General features: G+C 38.1%; 1 protein-coding gene across 3 annotated transcripts in view; it reads left to right on the plus strand.

Moving 5' to 3' along the window:
* The first annotated feature begins 3,580 nt into the window (after positions 1-3,580).
* Positions 3,581-16,426, plus strand: part of LOC124875775 (carbohydrate sulfotransferase 15-like) — a 55,886-nt gene continuing 43,040 nt past the window's right edge. For 2 of the 3 annotated variants that reach the window (XM_047378180.1, XM_047378178.1), the window contains exon 1: positions 3,581-3,818. The gene's annotated coding sequence lies outside the window, so the exon portion shown is untranslated. Of the gene's footprint in view, positions 3,819-6,932; positions 6,997-16,426 lie in introns of all 3 variants that reach the window. The other variant, XM_047378179.1, reaches the window with a different exon arrangement.

Consider the following 16,426-nt stretch of genomic DNA (forward strand, 5'->3'; position numbering starts at 1 on the left):
TCCCCATGCATTTTCTTTCATTTTCAAAAATGTGCAAATTCTTTTGGGATATTTAAGAAAATTGCCTTGTAAAAAAGATAAAGGTTCAGAAGGACATGACACACTTGGTGTATATGGATAAATGAAGTTAAATTAATTAAAGGCAGAAAAATGCAAAATGCACTAAAAAACATCACTGCATTGATGTCTGAAAGACATTTTTTTGCAATAAAAATGTAGATAAAAAAATTTGAAAGGCACAGACAAACTTTATTGTGTGGGTTTCTGGCAACAACGTCCTAAATTCTTTTCATATCATCTTACTTTTCAGTATGTCCGTTTGCCTTTTGATGAAAAATGAGGCTAAAGACGGCTGCACATTTGGAGCATAATTGTCTGCAGATGTGGAAAGTGCAAACAAAATGGCTCAAAATCTAAGAGACAACCTACAATTACACACTCACCTCCTGATCAAGCGGTTCTCTTTCTATCTGATTAATTTCAGCTAATCCAAAAGTGAGATGCAGCTCATCAAATTTCATATAGTCAGGTGACTACATTCTTTAAAATACCTAACTCTTCATAGTTTGTTTATTTTAGTAAACATTAAAACATAAGGCGTACTTCAAATTATTTTATAGACGTAGTCTATGAGCTACTATGGGAAATAACTACATCAATTTTGCAGTGACAGTTAGTGGTCACGGACTCAGCAGAAAAAAAGCTGTGGTAACAACACTGAAACCCAATGACGGACCGTATAATTCCTAACCAAGAGGTCTCTTTTGGTGAATCACCCTGATGGTGGCCATATGCTGCACAGTCACTGTGGTTAAGCGATGTTTTGTGTTTTCCTAATTTGTCCACATACATCAAGAGGAACCATTTCCCTTCCATCTGCCGCACCTCATCATCAAAGAGTTACGGTGCCTTGCAAAAGTGTTCATAACCTTTGATCCTTTTCATTGACAGATGAACAAAAATTAGCAGATAATTGATAAGTAGATGGACAAGATGATTTTGGAGTGGGAAACATAAATTACTGCAGATCAGGGGGTACGGTGGTGGGACGGGTAAAATGCGCAACGTATATTCAAGGGGTTCAGTCCTTAAAGCAGCCGTTGTGGGATCGACTCACAGCCCAGGCAACCTTTGCTGCATGTCTTCCCCCTCTCTCCACCCCTTTCCTGTCAGTTTACCGTCAAATAAAAAGAAAAATAAAGACCACTAGTGCTGCAAAAATCATTAAAACTAAAACTGCAGATCACAATGAGCACATCATTCTTATTGTGAAATGTGTTGGGGGGACAGCATCATGCTAAGTGGATGCGTTTCTACAGCAGAGATAGGAAAGCTGGTCAGAGTATGACATGGAAGAAATAATGGGATTTAACACAGGGAAAATCATTTATAAACTCCAATGTCTCGAGACTTGGGTGAAGGTTCACCTTCCAACAGGTGAACAACCCGAAAAATACAGCCTGGGCTACAATGGTCCAAACATAGTCTTTTGTTAGAATGGCCCAGTGCAAGTCCAGACCAAAATCTAAATAAGAATTTGCGGTAAGACTTGATGTTTGATGTTCACAGATGCTCCTCATTTAACTTGACTGAGCTTGAGCTGTTTTCCAAAGAAGAACTGGCACAGATTTAAGTGTCTAGATGTGCAAAGTTGGTAGAAACATGCCCCAAAAGACTTTCAGCTGTAATTGCTGCAAAATGTGGTTCTACAAAGTTTGACTTTGGAGGGTCAAATGCAAATGTTTACCACACCTATCAAAGGTTTATTTGTAAAGAAATCTGAAAATTATGCACAACATTGTGTTCATCTGAATCACAATAAATTCCATTAAGGTTTGTGTTTGAAGAGTGACTAAATGTAAAAACCCCCGAAGAACAACATTAAACTGACCCCAGACTGCAGTTACTTATTTGCAGGGAAATAGTTATATATTTTCAAGGACAATATTAGGTTTAGGTGTGTTGATTGAGTGCCTGGTTAAACACCTGCTTATTTAAATTAGCAAAGTGTGGTTAGCTCAGTTTCACTGATGTTTTCCATGACTGTGCTCCGATAAAACAAACTTTTACAATTTAACAAGTAAAACTGGTGCAACAACATGGACATATTTTTATGTGGATTCTATTCAATGTCTCTTAGCTGAAATTATGCACGTTTAACCAAAAAACATGAACTAAAATCCAAGCAGTTTTTTAAAATGTACTTATTCAACTAAATGAGCTTTATTTCTAACTAATTAAAAATTAAATCCTCCCCCTGTTAAAAATAAACAAAAAGCAAGAATTGGTTTGTGATTGCTTTATAAAACCACAGGTTTTTGCTGATCACACATGCTCATGAATTCATGACTAAGTTTATGTGGGAGATGAGGTAGTTGTGTTGCAGTTCATGGTTTTATTTTGTTAGCACAGAACTGAGGGGTCCAACATTTCCTCTATGCAAAACTTTTGGGAAACATTCCCCTTGATGGGTAGTGGCTACAGATAAAAAGGTTTTCTGCAAGGGGCACTTTGAGCAAAAGCCATGACTGGGCCCATTTTACTTGGAACCTGTCTTAGAAACATTTCAGATCAAGTTTCAGACAGATAAATAACAACTTTCTAAAGATCTACTTTAAAAGGGATTAGGAAAATCTGACTGCTTGGACAGAAAATATAAAGCAATAAGCAAAAGACCAAATAATTATGCACACTGCTGTTTGTACAGATAAGTTTCTACTATGAAGCCATATAATTTTGAAGAAAAATAAACGCTTGGAGTACTTGAAGTATTGCATAACCATGTCAAACTTGGAATGCATAATTTTCCCAAAATATGTATTTCAAATCTAAATGGGAAAATTGTTTTAAAAAAGAAGTTAATGTTGTACTAAAGAGGAGTTGAAGTTTTTGATTTAGACTAACATTTGATGGAAAAACAGTTTACTGTCATGATCCATGGACTTTAAGTTAGTTTGTAATGTTGGTTTTCAATTTATTAAATTTGCATTATCATTATTTTTATTAGTTTGTTTCCTGATTCTAGTTTCCTCCCCTATGCATTCTGTGCTCATTTGTCATCCTCGATCAGTTACTTCAAAGTCATATTTTAACTCATAGTTGCAATGCATTCTGTTTATTGGACTCACCTGATCCTTGCCTCCTACAATCACTCCTCCAAAGTAATTACGCCTCAGGTTTTTTGTAATTACTTGCTGCATTATATATTGCGCCACAGTATAGGGCTATACGTCCACAAGCGCCCCTGGTTTGATATCACGGGCAGATGCTGGAGTACCTGTGGTCATGAAACAAAACTAACCTCCATGCTGTTGGGCTGGAGTTAGAAATCTGCTGCTACAATAAAGAAAAAGCAAGACTGCAGTGTAGGCTGGTGCATGTGTGTACTTTTCTAAAAATGCATCCCTAAAATTGTATATTTTATCAGTTCTTTTCAACACTTTCCATCTCTTGTGGTTACTGTAGTCGTCGTTCGTGGGGGATGTCCTCTCCTCTGGTCTCATCCCTCACCCTCACCACCAGCAAACAGAAACAGAAAGAGAGAGAGAGAGAGAGAGAGAGAGAGAGAGAGAGAGAGAGCTCCTTCCTCCGCTCATACCGAGATCTCCGGAGATAGAGACAGTCACATATCAGAGTCCACAATTTGTTCTCCTATGGACACAGTCAGATGGAAAGGACAATAATAATTGCACGGATTTATAAATGTTATTAAACGTGGGCAGCGATCGGGATGGAAATACACGATCAGGCGATGAGAAGTTGTTTGATCCGGCTTATCGTGTGAGCTCTAGAGCCGGCGTCAAGCATGAAAACTCATGGTAGGTTTTATTCCTTATTGTTAATGTTGTATCACTGCTTGCCATTGATTTTTTTTTTTTTAAGCCAAATCTCTCAAAATGTACCTGTTTTATGATTGCATGTCTCTGTGAAGAAAGCTGGTGGAGAAATGGAAAAGTTTTGGAGGGCTTGATTTGACTCTGTATGTGTGTCTGTTCCTACAAGCGGAGACATCATCAAATATAACGGAGTCCTTTCAGCAATCAGGCGCCTGCTGCCTGCGCACAGGATGAATGACTCACTATGTATTCTAATCTAACTTGTCTAATTTGAATGCGATTTAAAGTGGAATATTGTTATTGAGTAGCAAAACCAGTGACAATTTTAACCATCAATCAGGAGTCTGGTTCGGAATAAATTGGTCAAGGGGGATTTATAACATTTTTATAAACGAGATTTAGCTGCCATTCATGGTATTATCAGTCAAAACAATAGGATTTTCTGCTGACCAATGAGAGCATTGGAAACCTCAGGAGGCACGAAGTGGTCCTCTGCTGCCTTTGTCCAAGCAAAGACTCCCACCAGACCACATACTGTTAGGAAGCACATATGGGAATGACTGGAAGCGTTTCCATCAGATTTACAGCTGCCAGCCAGACTTCTCTATAAGAGAAATCAAACTCACCCTAGACATAGTTGTCACCTGTACAACAATATGCAATTATCAGTATTCTGTTACTTGTGCTATGTGTGGTAAAATGCTATTTAATCAAAATAAAATATATACCCTACCAAAAAAGAGCCTCCACAAACACGTATCTCTGATGACATCACATAGGGCAGAGTTACAAATAGATTTATAGGCCCAGTTTGTGCACACAAATAAGGAATTTGACTTTGGTTCCACTTTGCCCTCAGTACATACACATTTTATAGAGAAAAAAGTTGGAATACAGTATTACAAAAGAAGACAAGCTTGATTTAGTGCAAAATAGTCTTCTGAGATGTCTTTTGAGTACTGACATTTGCATTTTTCTTGTGTTCTCCTTTTTATTCACGTTTTCAATCAAATTCCTCCTTCACATTTGGTTGTATTCTGTATAGCTGCACTAAAAAAATACATGAAGTTTAGAGGAATTTTGCCCGTAGCTTATCAGTTGTTGTTTTAAAACAATAGAATAAGAGTGATTGGTGGTTCTCCTTGAGCTTGTACAGCATGACTGTCTGTGTTTTATGCCACCAGAAATATTTTGAAGCAGTCCAGTTTTTCTTTCATGTGAGTGTAGAGAAATTACATCAGCCTTCGTTCAGCCAGTTTACCAGCAGTGCACAGCAACAAGTGGGAGAGGGGCATTGCTGCATGACTCTATATTTCAAACAGCCAAAGAAACATCTGATCACTCCAACATTTTCTCTTTTTATCATTTAAAGGACATTTAATCATGGGAATGGATGATGGAAAATTTAGGTGGTCCGAAACCTTAATATTATTATATTAGCTCATATTATGATATGAATCCATAATATTATCTGATTTTCAGTCTTCTTACATTTTCTCTCTAAAAGCTACAAACCAGAGCTTATTTTTCATTTAGTTAATGTGCATTAATTACAGTAATTGGACATGTGTTGTACAGGCTGCATTCTAAAGTCGCGGGGGTTGGTCGGGTTAGTAGTTGATACACCACCCTCTAACAATTAATTTATGAAAATTACAGCCTTTGAGTACACTGCATCAAACAGTTCATTATTTCAGACAATCCAACAAGATTCCTTGGTCCTTGGAAGAGAAACAGGCCTACAGCATCACAGATCCTCTGCCATACTTTACCATGGGTATGAGTTGCTTTTCCACATGTTCTCCCACATACTGGGCCTACACCAAACCCAGCTGAAGTGTTTGTGGCTCAATCTTATTTTCTCATCTGAGCAAAGCACAGACCCACTTAAATTTATCAAACGCCATACACTGACGTTTGTGCTGGTAGGATGGAAAAAGCTTTTTCTTTGCATGTAGATAGTGTCTAATGGTTGCTATGGGGTCTTGGTGACCCCAAGATGCAACTTTTTGATGCAGTTCTCAGGCAGTGAGTCACCACGGTTTACAGTGTGTGCGACGCAAGATAAACATGGGTCAATGTCCGGCCAGTGGCTAAGACAAATATGCATCTGCTTAACATCATGTTCACACCACAGACACACAGGAAATGAGGGATTACTACTGAAATGCTTTTACAAACTTTGATCAATTTGAAAAATAATGTGTAAATACTGAAATGCTTCAACAACAGTTTTTACTGGATTATTTATGAATGCCAATAAAGAGGGATCTGTAGAAAGGGGAATAGGGGTGTTGAAGCACATTGTGACTTCTGTGTAAATTTATAGACGGCAGCTCAAACAGCAACATATTTTATTTTTAGGTTATACTATAGTCTCTGAATTTGAATGCATTACCATAAATGACAAGGTAACACCAGTGACAGTTTGCCTGTGGTTGTTTGTACTGACATGCATACTGTTTTTTAATGATTTCTCAAGAATCCATAATAGTCAGTAACAATCTTAATCACTGTAAATGATTTGTTATGTGCAATATTATTATGTGCATCTGAAACTGACCAGAATGTAAAAGACAACAAGCATGCCTGTGCACATTATTTAAGACACAGCCAACATGCCACGAAAGGTCTAATTCAATAAATTCAAACTCATAAAAAAAAAAAAAAGAAAAACAGCCCTCCAGGATAGTATAGAGACTTGCAAATATACTCACTACTTGGACGTTTTCCACTGCTTATTGTAATGTAGAACCAACATTCACTGCAATTACAGCTGTAAGTTTTTTAGTGTATGTTTACTGGCTTTGTAGATGTAGGCACTGAAATGTCTGCTCATTTGTCTTCACCTAATTACTCAGGGTCTGTCAGTTTGGACAGAGAGCATCTGTCAGTAGTTTTCAAGTTTTACCACAGATTCTCAGTTTTATTCAGGTCTGGACTTTGACTGGACCATTAAAAGGCATTACATTTGTTGATCTTAGCCATTCCTTAGTAATTCTGGATCTGCAGCTTCCAACAGGTTTACTTCTCTTATTATTCTGTAGTTCATTCCATCTTTCTATCAACTCTAAACCAGGTTCCCTATCCCTGCAGATTTCTACATCATGATGTTGCTGCTGCCACCACCACGTGCCATTGTGAGGATAATGTGTTCAAGGTGATGTGCAGTGTTAGTTTTCCACCACGTGTTGCTTTTTCAGGCAAAAAATTACATCTGGTTTTATCGCACCAGATCACCTTCTTCCATGTGTTTAATGCAGCTGTGACTCTACATGGCTTGTGGCAAACGTCTTGACACTTTTCTAAAAAGTCCAGATTTGTGGAGTATGTGTAGTTGTCATGTCAACAGACTCTCCCACCTGAGGTATGGATCTCAGATGCTCTCCCCAGAGTTTCCATGGGACTCTTGCATGCTTCTCTGATTAAAACTCTCTTTCTACAGTCTGTCTGTTTAGGTGGAATAGCATTTCTTGTTAGGTTTGCAGTTGTGCTTTGCTGTTTTCATTTTCAGATGTTGGATTAAGCGGGTCAAACTGCACATATCCTCAGGATTGAAATTTAATCCAAATCAATTTAAATCAGGCCACAATTTATAAGCCACATACACTGTTGCATAAATATGCTCTTTACAGGATTCAACAAGAGATTTGCCTGCGTGTGAGACAATGGTGTGTGCAACTTCTTGCAAGCTGATAAAGACTGTGTGGGGAGCTCAGACACACACATAGGCGTTCTAAATGTGGTGGGGATTCTCTTCCTCGCTGAAATATGTTATTACACAAAGAGTGGGATGGGTGATTAGGATGATTTAGACTGGGTGTAGTGTGCGGGGTCTCCATCTGGCACACTCGGGGTCTGCTCCTGTTTGTCTCATCTCTCCTATGAATGGATTTCCGTGGAACGAAAAAGTATGTTTGATGCATTTTTCTACCATTACAAAGCCTATTGCTGCAGCACCTTTTGCTCTGCTGTGATTCAGAAGTTCTTCATAAGCGGTTGATGAAGCATTCACTCACAACAAACAAAAAGAATTGTGAAAAAATAAAGTTCGGTATACCTCTTGTGTCGGTTCGGAGTTTTTCAGTCAGACTTTGACTGCATGTAAATGGGATGGCAGCATTCGAGGGTGAACTTTCTAGTGTTTTTTTCAGGTTTATATAATGCCACTTTCAGGGATAGATCAGTTGTTCAGTAGTGGTTACTGCAACACAGATAAAATGAATGCCTGTGTTATTCAAATATTTGCAAGAGATTTCTCATGGGAAGATTATTCAGTAGAAAAATCTAAGGGGATTTACAGAGTTCCTGTGCAGTCTAAAAAATATGAAAAATTAATTTACATAATTTCCAGACCTGGACATGTATGCAGTCAGGACAGTGAGTATGGAAACATTTGTATGTTCAGATTTTATTCCCTAACCTATTATGAAAAAAGAACAATCCATCCATCCATCCGTCTGTCTGTCTGTCTATTTCCCTTCCAGTGAGACAAAAGCAAGGATTAAATGTTTCTCTGACTTGAATGAATGAATGTAAAGCTGCAGGCTCAATTAGCAGAAGATTAGAAGGTGAATCAAAGAGTTTTGATAGCAAAACAAGCTCATTGGACTTTAAGCTGCTGATACTATTTGAGACAACTTGCACTTGAATTACCATGCCATCCAGCATTTAATGTCACATAGATTTAACACACAGCTGTTGTTATTTATGCTAATGTTCTTTAATTTTCCTTCAGGAAAACCACAAATCTTGAAAGAGAAGCCCCGTTGGTGTGAAGATTTATCAAAATCAGCTACAGATTAGAAATTGTAATAAACACTGTGCAGCGTGACCTGACTGCTGCTGCCAGGCTGTTTGCTCCACATTTCTCTTGTCTTTTGTGAGATCACAGGCCTGTCTGGGAAGTTTAGTATCACTTCACTCATCATGAGTCTTTCTCTCCAGAACTCTCTGACCAGAGACTTACATATTGTAGCCGTGGTCTGATAACTCTGGCACCTCTTTTAGTTCTCTGTATTTCTCAGTTGAAGCATCTGACCTCACTGTTAGAGGTCTTTTTATTTCAGTGTCTGCTCCAGCATGCCTAGAGTGTGTAAATCATCTGGGGCTGCTCAAAAGAGCGCACATGACTGTCCCTTCACCTCCAAACCACAAGTACACATTTCCTTAGATTTTCATTTACCCACACTGGTCTGTTTCAAATATGCTATGCCAGGTCAAACGGCAGTGACCTGTTTCCACAGTGGTCTCGCAGCAAGAAACAGCCATTTTGAGCTGCACTGCTCTGATCAAGTCAGAGGTGGAGATTAGAGAGGGAATCTGTCTTTGGTCACTACTTATCTCACTGTAGCTTCATATTATTGTTTACTTTATATCATCAACTACATTGGGACTGGTAGTTAACCACGGTAGGTGTAGTTGCAGCACCCTGTAAAAGTACCCCGTTTTAAAATTTTCAATGCTGGACTATTTGCAAATTAAACTACTTCACAAGGCAATTGATTGGACTGTTTTATTTTTTATTTTTATTTAGGAGTATTAGAGTAAAAAGGGCTGAATATATGGAGATTTTAACATTAGTGTTTTGGATTTTTCTTTACACAAAATCTGCATGATGGGGTGTTAGCATCCTTTATTGGTGATGATGAAGTTTTGTCTCCCTAAGTAATGACTGTAGGAGATATGACTGAACTGTTTTGTTGCTGCCCTGTTTAGAGCTGGCACCAATATCTTCCTTTAGACACCTTTCAAAGATAGTCTGGGAGACGCTATTTGTTTAGCTATCCGTAAGAAAACTGTTCTCAGACTAAAGGACCACCCACACATTGGACTCCCCTCAAATAGCTGAGTTTTTACTTGAATGTCTTCTGGTTTAAAAAAAAGCACTTTCCTGAAACAATACTGCCAAAAACTAGACTATTTTAACCCAATCCGAAGATTTTAACTACTTTCGGTGGGGCTATCCTCAAGAGAGGATTTTTTTTCAAATTTTTACAACTAAAAATATGAAAATTGTGGTGTGGATTTGTGTTGAGCCACCCTAACTTAATACGTTTTATGCTGCAATTAGAGCTTTTTCTGTTAAAAGTTTTAATAAACTTATTTTTTTGTTATGGTAAATGAAAAAAGCTCAGTTCTGTCAGAATTATATTGATAAGTGGATTAGGAGGATGCTCTGCGAGTAATTTTCTGTGGAGTAATGTTATGAATGTTTTTTCAGACTGGTTGGACACACTGCTCTGTGTTAGTCACATAAATAGCTATTTCACAGTTTCAGCTGGTTTAAACATTTGAATTTCTTTTCATTTAAGCTCGGACAGAAGATATGGGAAAGTTAGACTAGTAACTATTTTCTTGATTTTATTTTCTAAACAATAATAATCTATGTACAAGATTACTGAAATTGAATGCTTTCTTGTCTTTCTAAAGTTTAAGAGTGGCTTATGTAAACCACAGTGAAACAGGAAGTCATGGCTTACCAATAAAAAAGATTTATCAAAATAAAGTATAAACTTGAAGAATAATACCACAGACATGCACCAGTTGACCATCTGAAACTCTCTATTCTCCTAAGACCAAATCTTATTGGTGACTGACTGACCAATACCGAAAAATCTTATTTTATTTCAAATTCATTAAATGCATCAAAACAAAGGACTACCAACTATTTTCAGTCTGTAAATGCATCAACCAAAAGCATGTACTTTAACAAACCTTTTTGAGCTTAAAAAATAGTCAAATGTTAGGAAAATATGCTTTGATGCATGAATACAAATAATCTTGCCTTTGATTTTAAAACTGCTACTTTCATTAATGAAGAGCATGTTGTTCTTTAAAGTGTAATACGCCTAAAACGAAAAGAAATCGCATCTGTAAAAATCTGAATCTACAGGTTAGACCTCAAAGGAAACATAGCAGGGCCAGAATACACGAAAAAACCTCGAAGATTTATTCTTTGTATGCTATGTTCCAGTAAAACCAAATTTTAACATAGTGCACAGTCGTAAACTGTCTTTGGTCTGACGCTGAGTGTGACACATGGGTGGATGATGGCAAACACAAACAGCCACTGAATACTGCTAAAAATGCCAGCATGTTACACGGTATAATGTGGTTTGCACATCAAGCTGCTAACTTTAGCCTACTTCCCTTTACAGTGGAAAAAACCTTTTTGCTGAACCAACGCAGCTCAGATGCTCACAGGCATCCATTGTGTCTCACCGAGTTCACCACAAGCATAAAGCAATGAAAAGCAACAAATAAACAAATTTCTTCCTGCAATCGGCATGAGTAAATGCTGCTGAAAGCCACAGAGCAAAGATTGTGGTCTTTATTTTGGAAGGATTTGAAAATCAACATCAATAAATCAAACAGACAATGAATAAATTATTTGATTGTAAATGATTAAGGCTGAGACAGATGCCATCATTTTTAAATATCAAATATCTTTTTTTTATATCGCACCTTATGAAAGTTTCTACAACAACTGAACTTTCCACATTGTGTCACAACTTCAGTGGATTTTATTTTGACTTTATGAGACAGACACAAAGGAGTACATGATTGTCAAGTTGAAGGAAAATTAAGCATGGTTTTCATAATTTTTATCAATAAAAATAAGAAAATTGTGGAGTGGTTTTGTGTTGAGCTGCCCTAAACTAATACGTTATATGTTAAAATTAGAGCTGAAGATTTTTTGGGATATGTCTACCAATGGACTAAAAAATAAAAGAAAACATTCAAGGGGCATTAATAATTCTACAAGGCACTGTACAGGTCCTTCTCAAAATATTAGCATATTGTGATAAAGTTCATTATTTTCCTTTAATGTCATGATGAAAATTTAACATTCATATATTTTAGATTCATTGCACACTAACTGAAATATTTCAGGTCTTTTATTGTCTTAATACGGATGATTGTGGCATACAGCTCATGAAAACCCAAAATTCCTATCTCACAAAATTAGCATATTTCATCCGACCATTAAAAGAAAAGTGTTTTTAATACAAAAAATGTCAACCTTCAAATAATCATGTACAGTTATGCACTCAATACTTGGTCGGGAATCCTTTGGCAGAAATGACTGCTTCAATGCGGCGTGGCATGGAGGCAATCAGCCTGTGGCACTGCTGAGGTCTTATGGAGGCCCAGGATGCTTCGATAGCGGCCTTTAGCTCATCCAGAGTGTTGGGTCTTGAGTCTCTCAACGTTCTCTTCACAATATCCCACAGATTCTCTATGGGGTTCAGGTCAGGAGAGTTGGCAGGCCAATTGAGCACAGTGATACCATGGTCAGTAAACCATTTACCAGTGGTTTTGGCACTGTGAGCAGGTGCCAGGTCGTGCTGAAAAATGAAATCTTCATCTCCATGAAGCTTTTCAGCAGATGGAAGCATGAAGTGCTCCAAAATCTCCTGATAGCTAGCTGGATTGACCCTGCCCTTGATAAAACACAGTGGACCAACACCAGCAGCTGACACGGCACCCCAGACCATCACTGACTGTGGGTACTTGACACTGGACTTCTGGCATTTTGGCATTTCCTTCTCCCCAGTCTTCCTCCAGACTCTGGCACCTTGATTTCCAAATGACATGCAGAATTTGCTTTCATCTGAAAAAAGTACTTTGGACCACTGAGCAACAGTCCAGTGCTGCTTCTCTGTAGCCCAGGTCTGGCACTTCTGCCGCTGTTTCTGGTTCAAAAGTGGCTTGACCTGGGGAATGCGGCACCTGTAGCCCATTTCCTGCACACGCCTGTGCACGGTGACTCTGGATGTTTCTACTCCAGACTCAGTCCACTGCTTCCGCAGGTCCCCCAAGGTCTGGAATCGGCCCTTCTCCACAATCTTCCTCAGGGTCCGGTCACCTCTTCTCGTTGTGCAGCGTTTTCTGCCACACTTTTTCCTTCCCACAGACTTCCCACTGAGGTGCCTTGATACAGCACTCTGGGAACAGCCTATTTGTTCAGAAATTTCTTTCTGTGTCTTACCCTCTTGCTTGAGGGTGTCAATAGTGGCCTTCTGGACAGCAGTCAGGTCGGCAGTCTTACCCATGATTGGGGTTTTGAGTGATGAACCAGGCTGGGAGTTTTAAAGGCCTCAGGAATCTTTTGCAGGTGTTTAGAGTTAACTCGTTGACTCAGATGATTAGGTTCATAGCTCGTTTAGAGACCCTTTTAATGATATGCCAATTTTGTGAGATAGGAATTTGGGGTTTTCATGAGTTGTATGCCAAAATCATCCGTATTAAGACAATAAAAGACCTGAAATATTTCAGTTAGTGTGCGATGAATCTAAAATATATGAATGTTAAATTTTCATCATGACATTATGGAAAATAATGAACTTTATCACAATATGCTAATATTTTGAGAAGGACCTGTAGGTTGTTTGCAATGAGCTGTGTGTAGCAGTCCAAAATGATACACGTCAGTATAATGGGTGATGCTAAAATGACTATTTCTTTGTCTTGCATATCCCTGTGATGAATTGGCCATCTGCCCAAGCTCTATCGTGCCATTTGTCCTTGGTGGCAAGCACAGGCTCCAGTCCCCTCACAAACCTTGAGCAGGACAAAGTGGGTTTATAAATGGATGAATGAAAGACGCTATCAAACAGCAATGTAGGCTTTTCCATTTTAAAAGAATTACTGGATGTTTTGGAAATACTTTTAAGAAAAAGAAGCAATTTGGAGATACAGCATTAGGCTTTAAAAATTCATAATGAGAACTTAGTTTTTTTCCGAAGCTTTAACAGACTCAACAGTTCAATCTGAATAACATTAGAATAAAATTATTAGGAATTTTTAATTTGAGCACAATTGTTAATTAAATTTTGATATCTAACTGTTAACTTTGTTGTCATACTGCCCTATAGTGCAGATTGCCCACATACCATACTGCACATGGTATACTACCATTTAGACACGTCTGCTTTTCTGTCTATCAGCTCTTAAAGATCTCTTAAAGATGCCATCTATAGCTTCACGCCTGTCACCAGTTGCCCTTTTCTTACTTTTTTTTAGCTAAGTGACAGCAGGCTCTGGTTTTAGAGTGAATGAATGCTGGAGACAATATTTGACTGCTCTCTGTCTGCATGTGAAAAATACGAGTTGGACTTTGAAGGAAGCGATCCATGCAGGGCATCCATGGATGGTTCCTCCAGTGAAGTTAATATTATTTATTCCTGTTGAGAGCGGTGGATCATAGCTTGGGATTTATGTGGTTGTGGATGAGCGGCTACTCTAGAAGGTGTTGTCTGTATGAAGTAACAGACTGGAGCTGTTTGTCATTGAGACTGATGAGCCTCCAGTGATTTATTGGGTGAGTGACTTGCCACCATTATTTTCTGTAGGTGGCACCTTACATATTTATAAATGTTTTGCTGTTAAGACAGTTTAAATTAAATATTCCAACCCAGCTATTAAGTAAACACATTGCTTTATATATTGAAAATGCAAAGCACTTATTATCTATATATAACAGCAGATTGATCTCTAAATAAAGAACTGATCACGCTAAAAATTAGATATTTGAAACCAAATAAATCAAGAATTACATCTTACAATAGAACCACACAACCTGAAACATTTTAGAGAAATTTCCTCAGTAAAACAACAATAGTGTGTACTTTGCAAGCACAACTCGGCCTTTGAGGCTTTGAGTAAGGGGGGCAAATCTCACAAACCACAGTGCCAAGGTGTGAGGTCATTGCTTATGCTAATGATGCATGCAAAACCAAACTGTTTCATTGTCCCTCACCATCTGTGCCCAGTTGTGCCTCATACATGCAACTTGGCAACTCAGCACAGACCCCGTCGGTTTGTAGTTTGATTTATGGCATTAAAGATTTGCATAGGCTGAGATTTTTACAGAAGGGGTGTAACTGTATAAACATTTTGCACCACACTATGTGCAAAATTGTCACGGTTTTGTTAAAATATGTAACAAATATGCACATTACAAGGTAAAACAAATTTATTGAAATCCGGGTCAGTTGCAAAAAATGATTATTTATTAAAATTATTTTAAGGGAGCTGGACATCTGAGCTGGACAACTCAGATGGCATCTGCATTATTTGCATATCAAATATGTACTGCATGTGTACTCTGCTGCGCTTCTCTCCTTGTGCCTGTTCTCCATGGCACCCTGTTTCAGTTCACGCCGGGGCATCTCAACTAGATTTGAGTCTAGACTTTAACTAGGCCGCTTTAAAACCTGCAAAGAAATTTGCAGGAATAAATCTCAATCTGTTATTTTCTATGGATCATGGTGTCTTTCAGAAAACAATATGTACTCACACAATCCTTTATTGTGGTTCTGAAAAAACTGTCAAACACAGCAATTTGGGATGCTTTGGAAAAAAACAAATCCCTCCAAAATAATTCAAAGTTACAATACCTTGCTCTGGCAAATAATATGTGTTTGTGCCATGATATCACTACCCATATGGTAGGGTAACGTTTTTTTAAATTAAAAATACATCTAATAAATGAAATTGCATATCCATATTTATAAAATGAACACATGGGTCATTGTAGGAAAAAATTAATTTTTGGAAGATGATGTAAAAATCTTCATTCTAAATGAATTAATATCAAAACATAGAAACTTTTTTCTGTCATACTACAATGAGTTGAATGAGATTAAAAAGAAAACTGCGATTGAAATCAGTATTAAACAAAATGACAATTCATGCATCTGTAGAGCAGAGGTAATCCCTATAAATGGTTGTCTTTTTGTGTGGTTGTCCTGTATCTTCTTTCCACATGTCACGCTAATGGGCCATAGCACAAATCTGCGGGGGTTTAAACAGTCCACAACTTCACAGAGAGCTAGGTTTATATTCCAGTTACCTCTGGCCTCTCTTTTTAAATAAACAACCATTCATTAGCACAGTTGTTTTTTGCAGCTCTGTGTGCTTTTTTGTATGACCTACAAACCTCACAGAATGTCAGCTCATTGCTCTCCTCACTGACTGGGCTAGTCACTGTATTCCCCAGCCAACAAGTAATGCAGCTGTTCATGTTTTGGGGACTGTAAACAGCAGCAGCCCTGAGGTAGTTGTTTAGTTGGCTGCAGTGACTGAGGTCAGATGTCAGCATCACCTTCCGTTTTAAGCAAGTGTCCAGCCCAGGTGTCACATGCAGCCCAGAGAGCTGTTTACATTTTTTCAGGCAGCGAGCAGACCCACTAAAAGGCCTGGCTGGGGTCACAATGAGTTTGTGCGAATGTTATTTCCATTGCCAGGTCTATCATTTTGTGGGATTATCCCTGCCTGGTTAATTTGAAGCTAGAGTTTCATATCTGTGCAGGCAGCTGCTTCCAATAGGAGACATTGGCCTCTACAAGGCCAATGTTACGCTTTGTGAGATGGATGTATTATTGTAAAAAATCTCTCAACCTTCTTTCATTTATCAGGATTTGGCCAAGATGATAGTTTTTTTTTGGTCCTATAATCCACTTCCTAGAGGGAACAGAAAGGTATACATTTATTATTTTGATTTACCTTGATTTCACCTTGCTAGCGGTAAAACATTGGGAACCTTGAAAATGAAAATACCCTGAAATAATTCCCCCTTATTC

Source organism: Girardinichthys multiradiatus, chromosome 10, assembly GCF_021462225.1.
Source record: "Girardinichthys multiradiatus isolate DD_20200921_A chromosome 10, DD_fGirMul_XY1, whole genome shotgun sequence".
Taxonomy (NCBI): Eukaryota; Metazoa; Chordata; class Actinopteri; order Cyprinodontiformes; family Goodeidae; genus Girardinichthys; species Girardinichthys multiradiatus.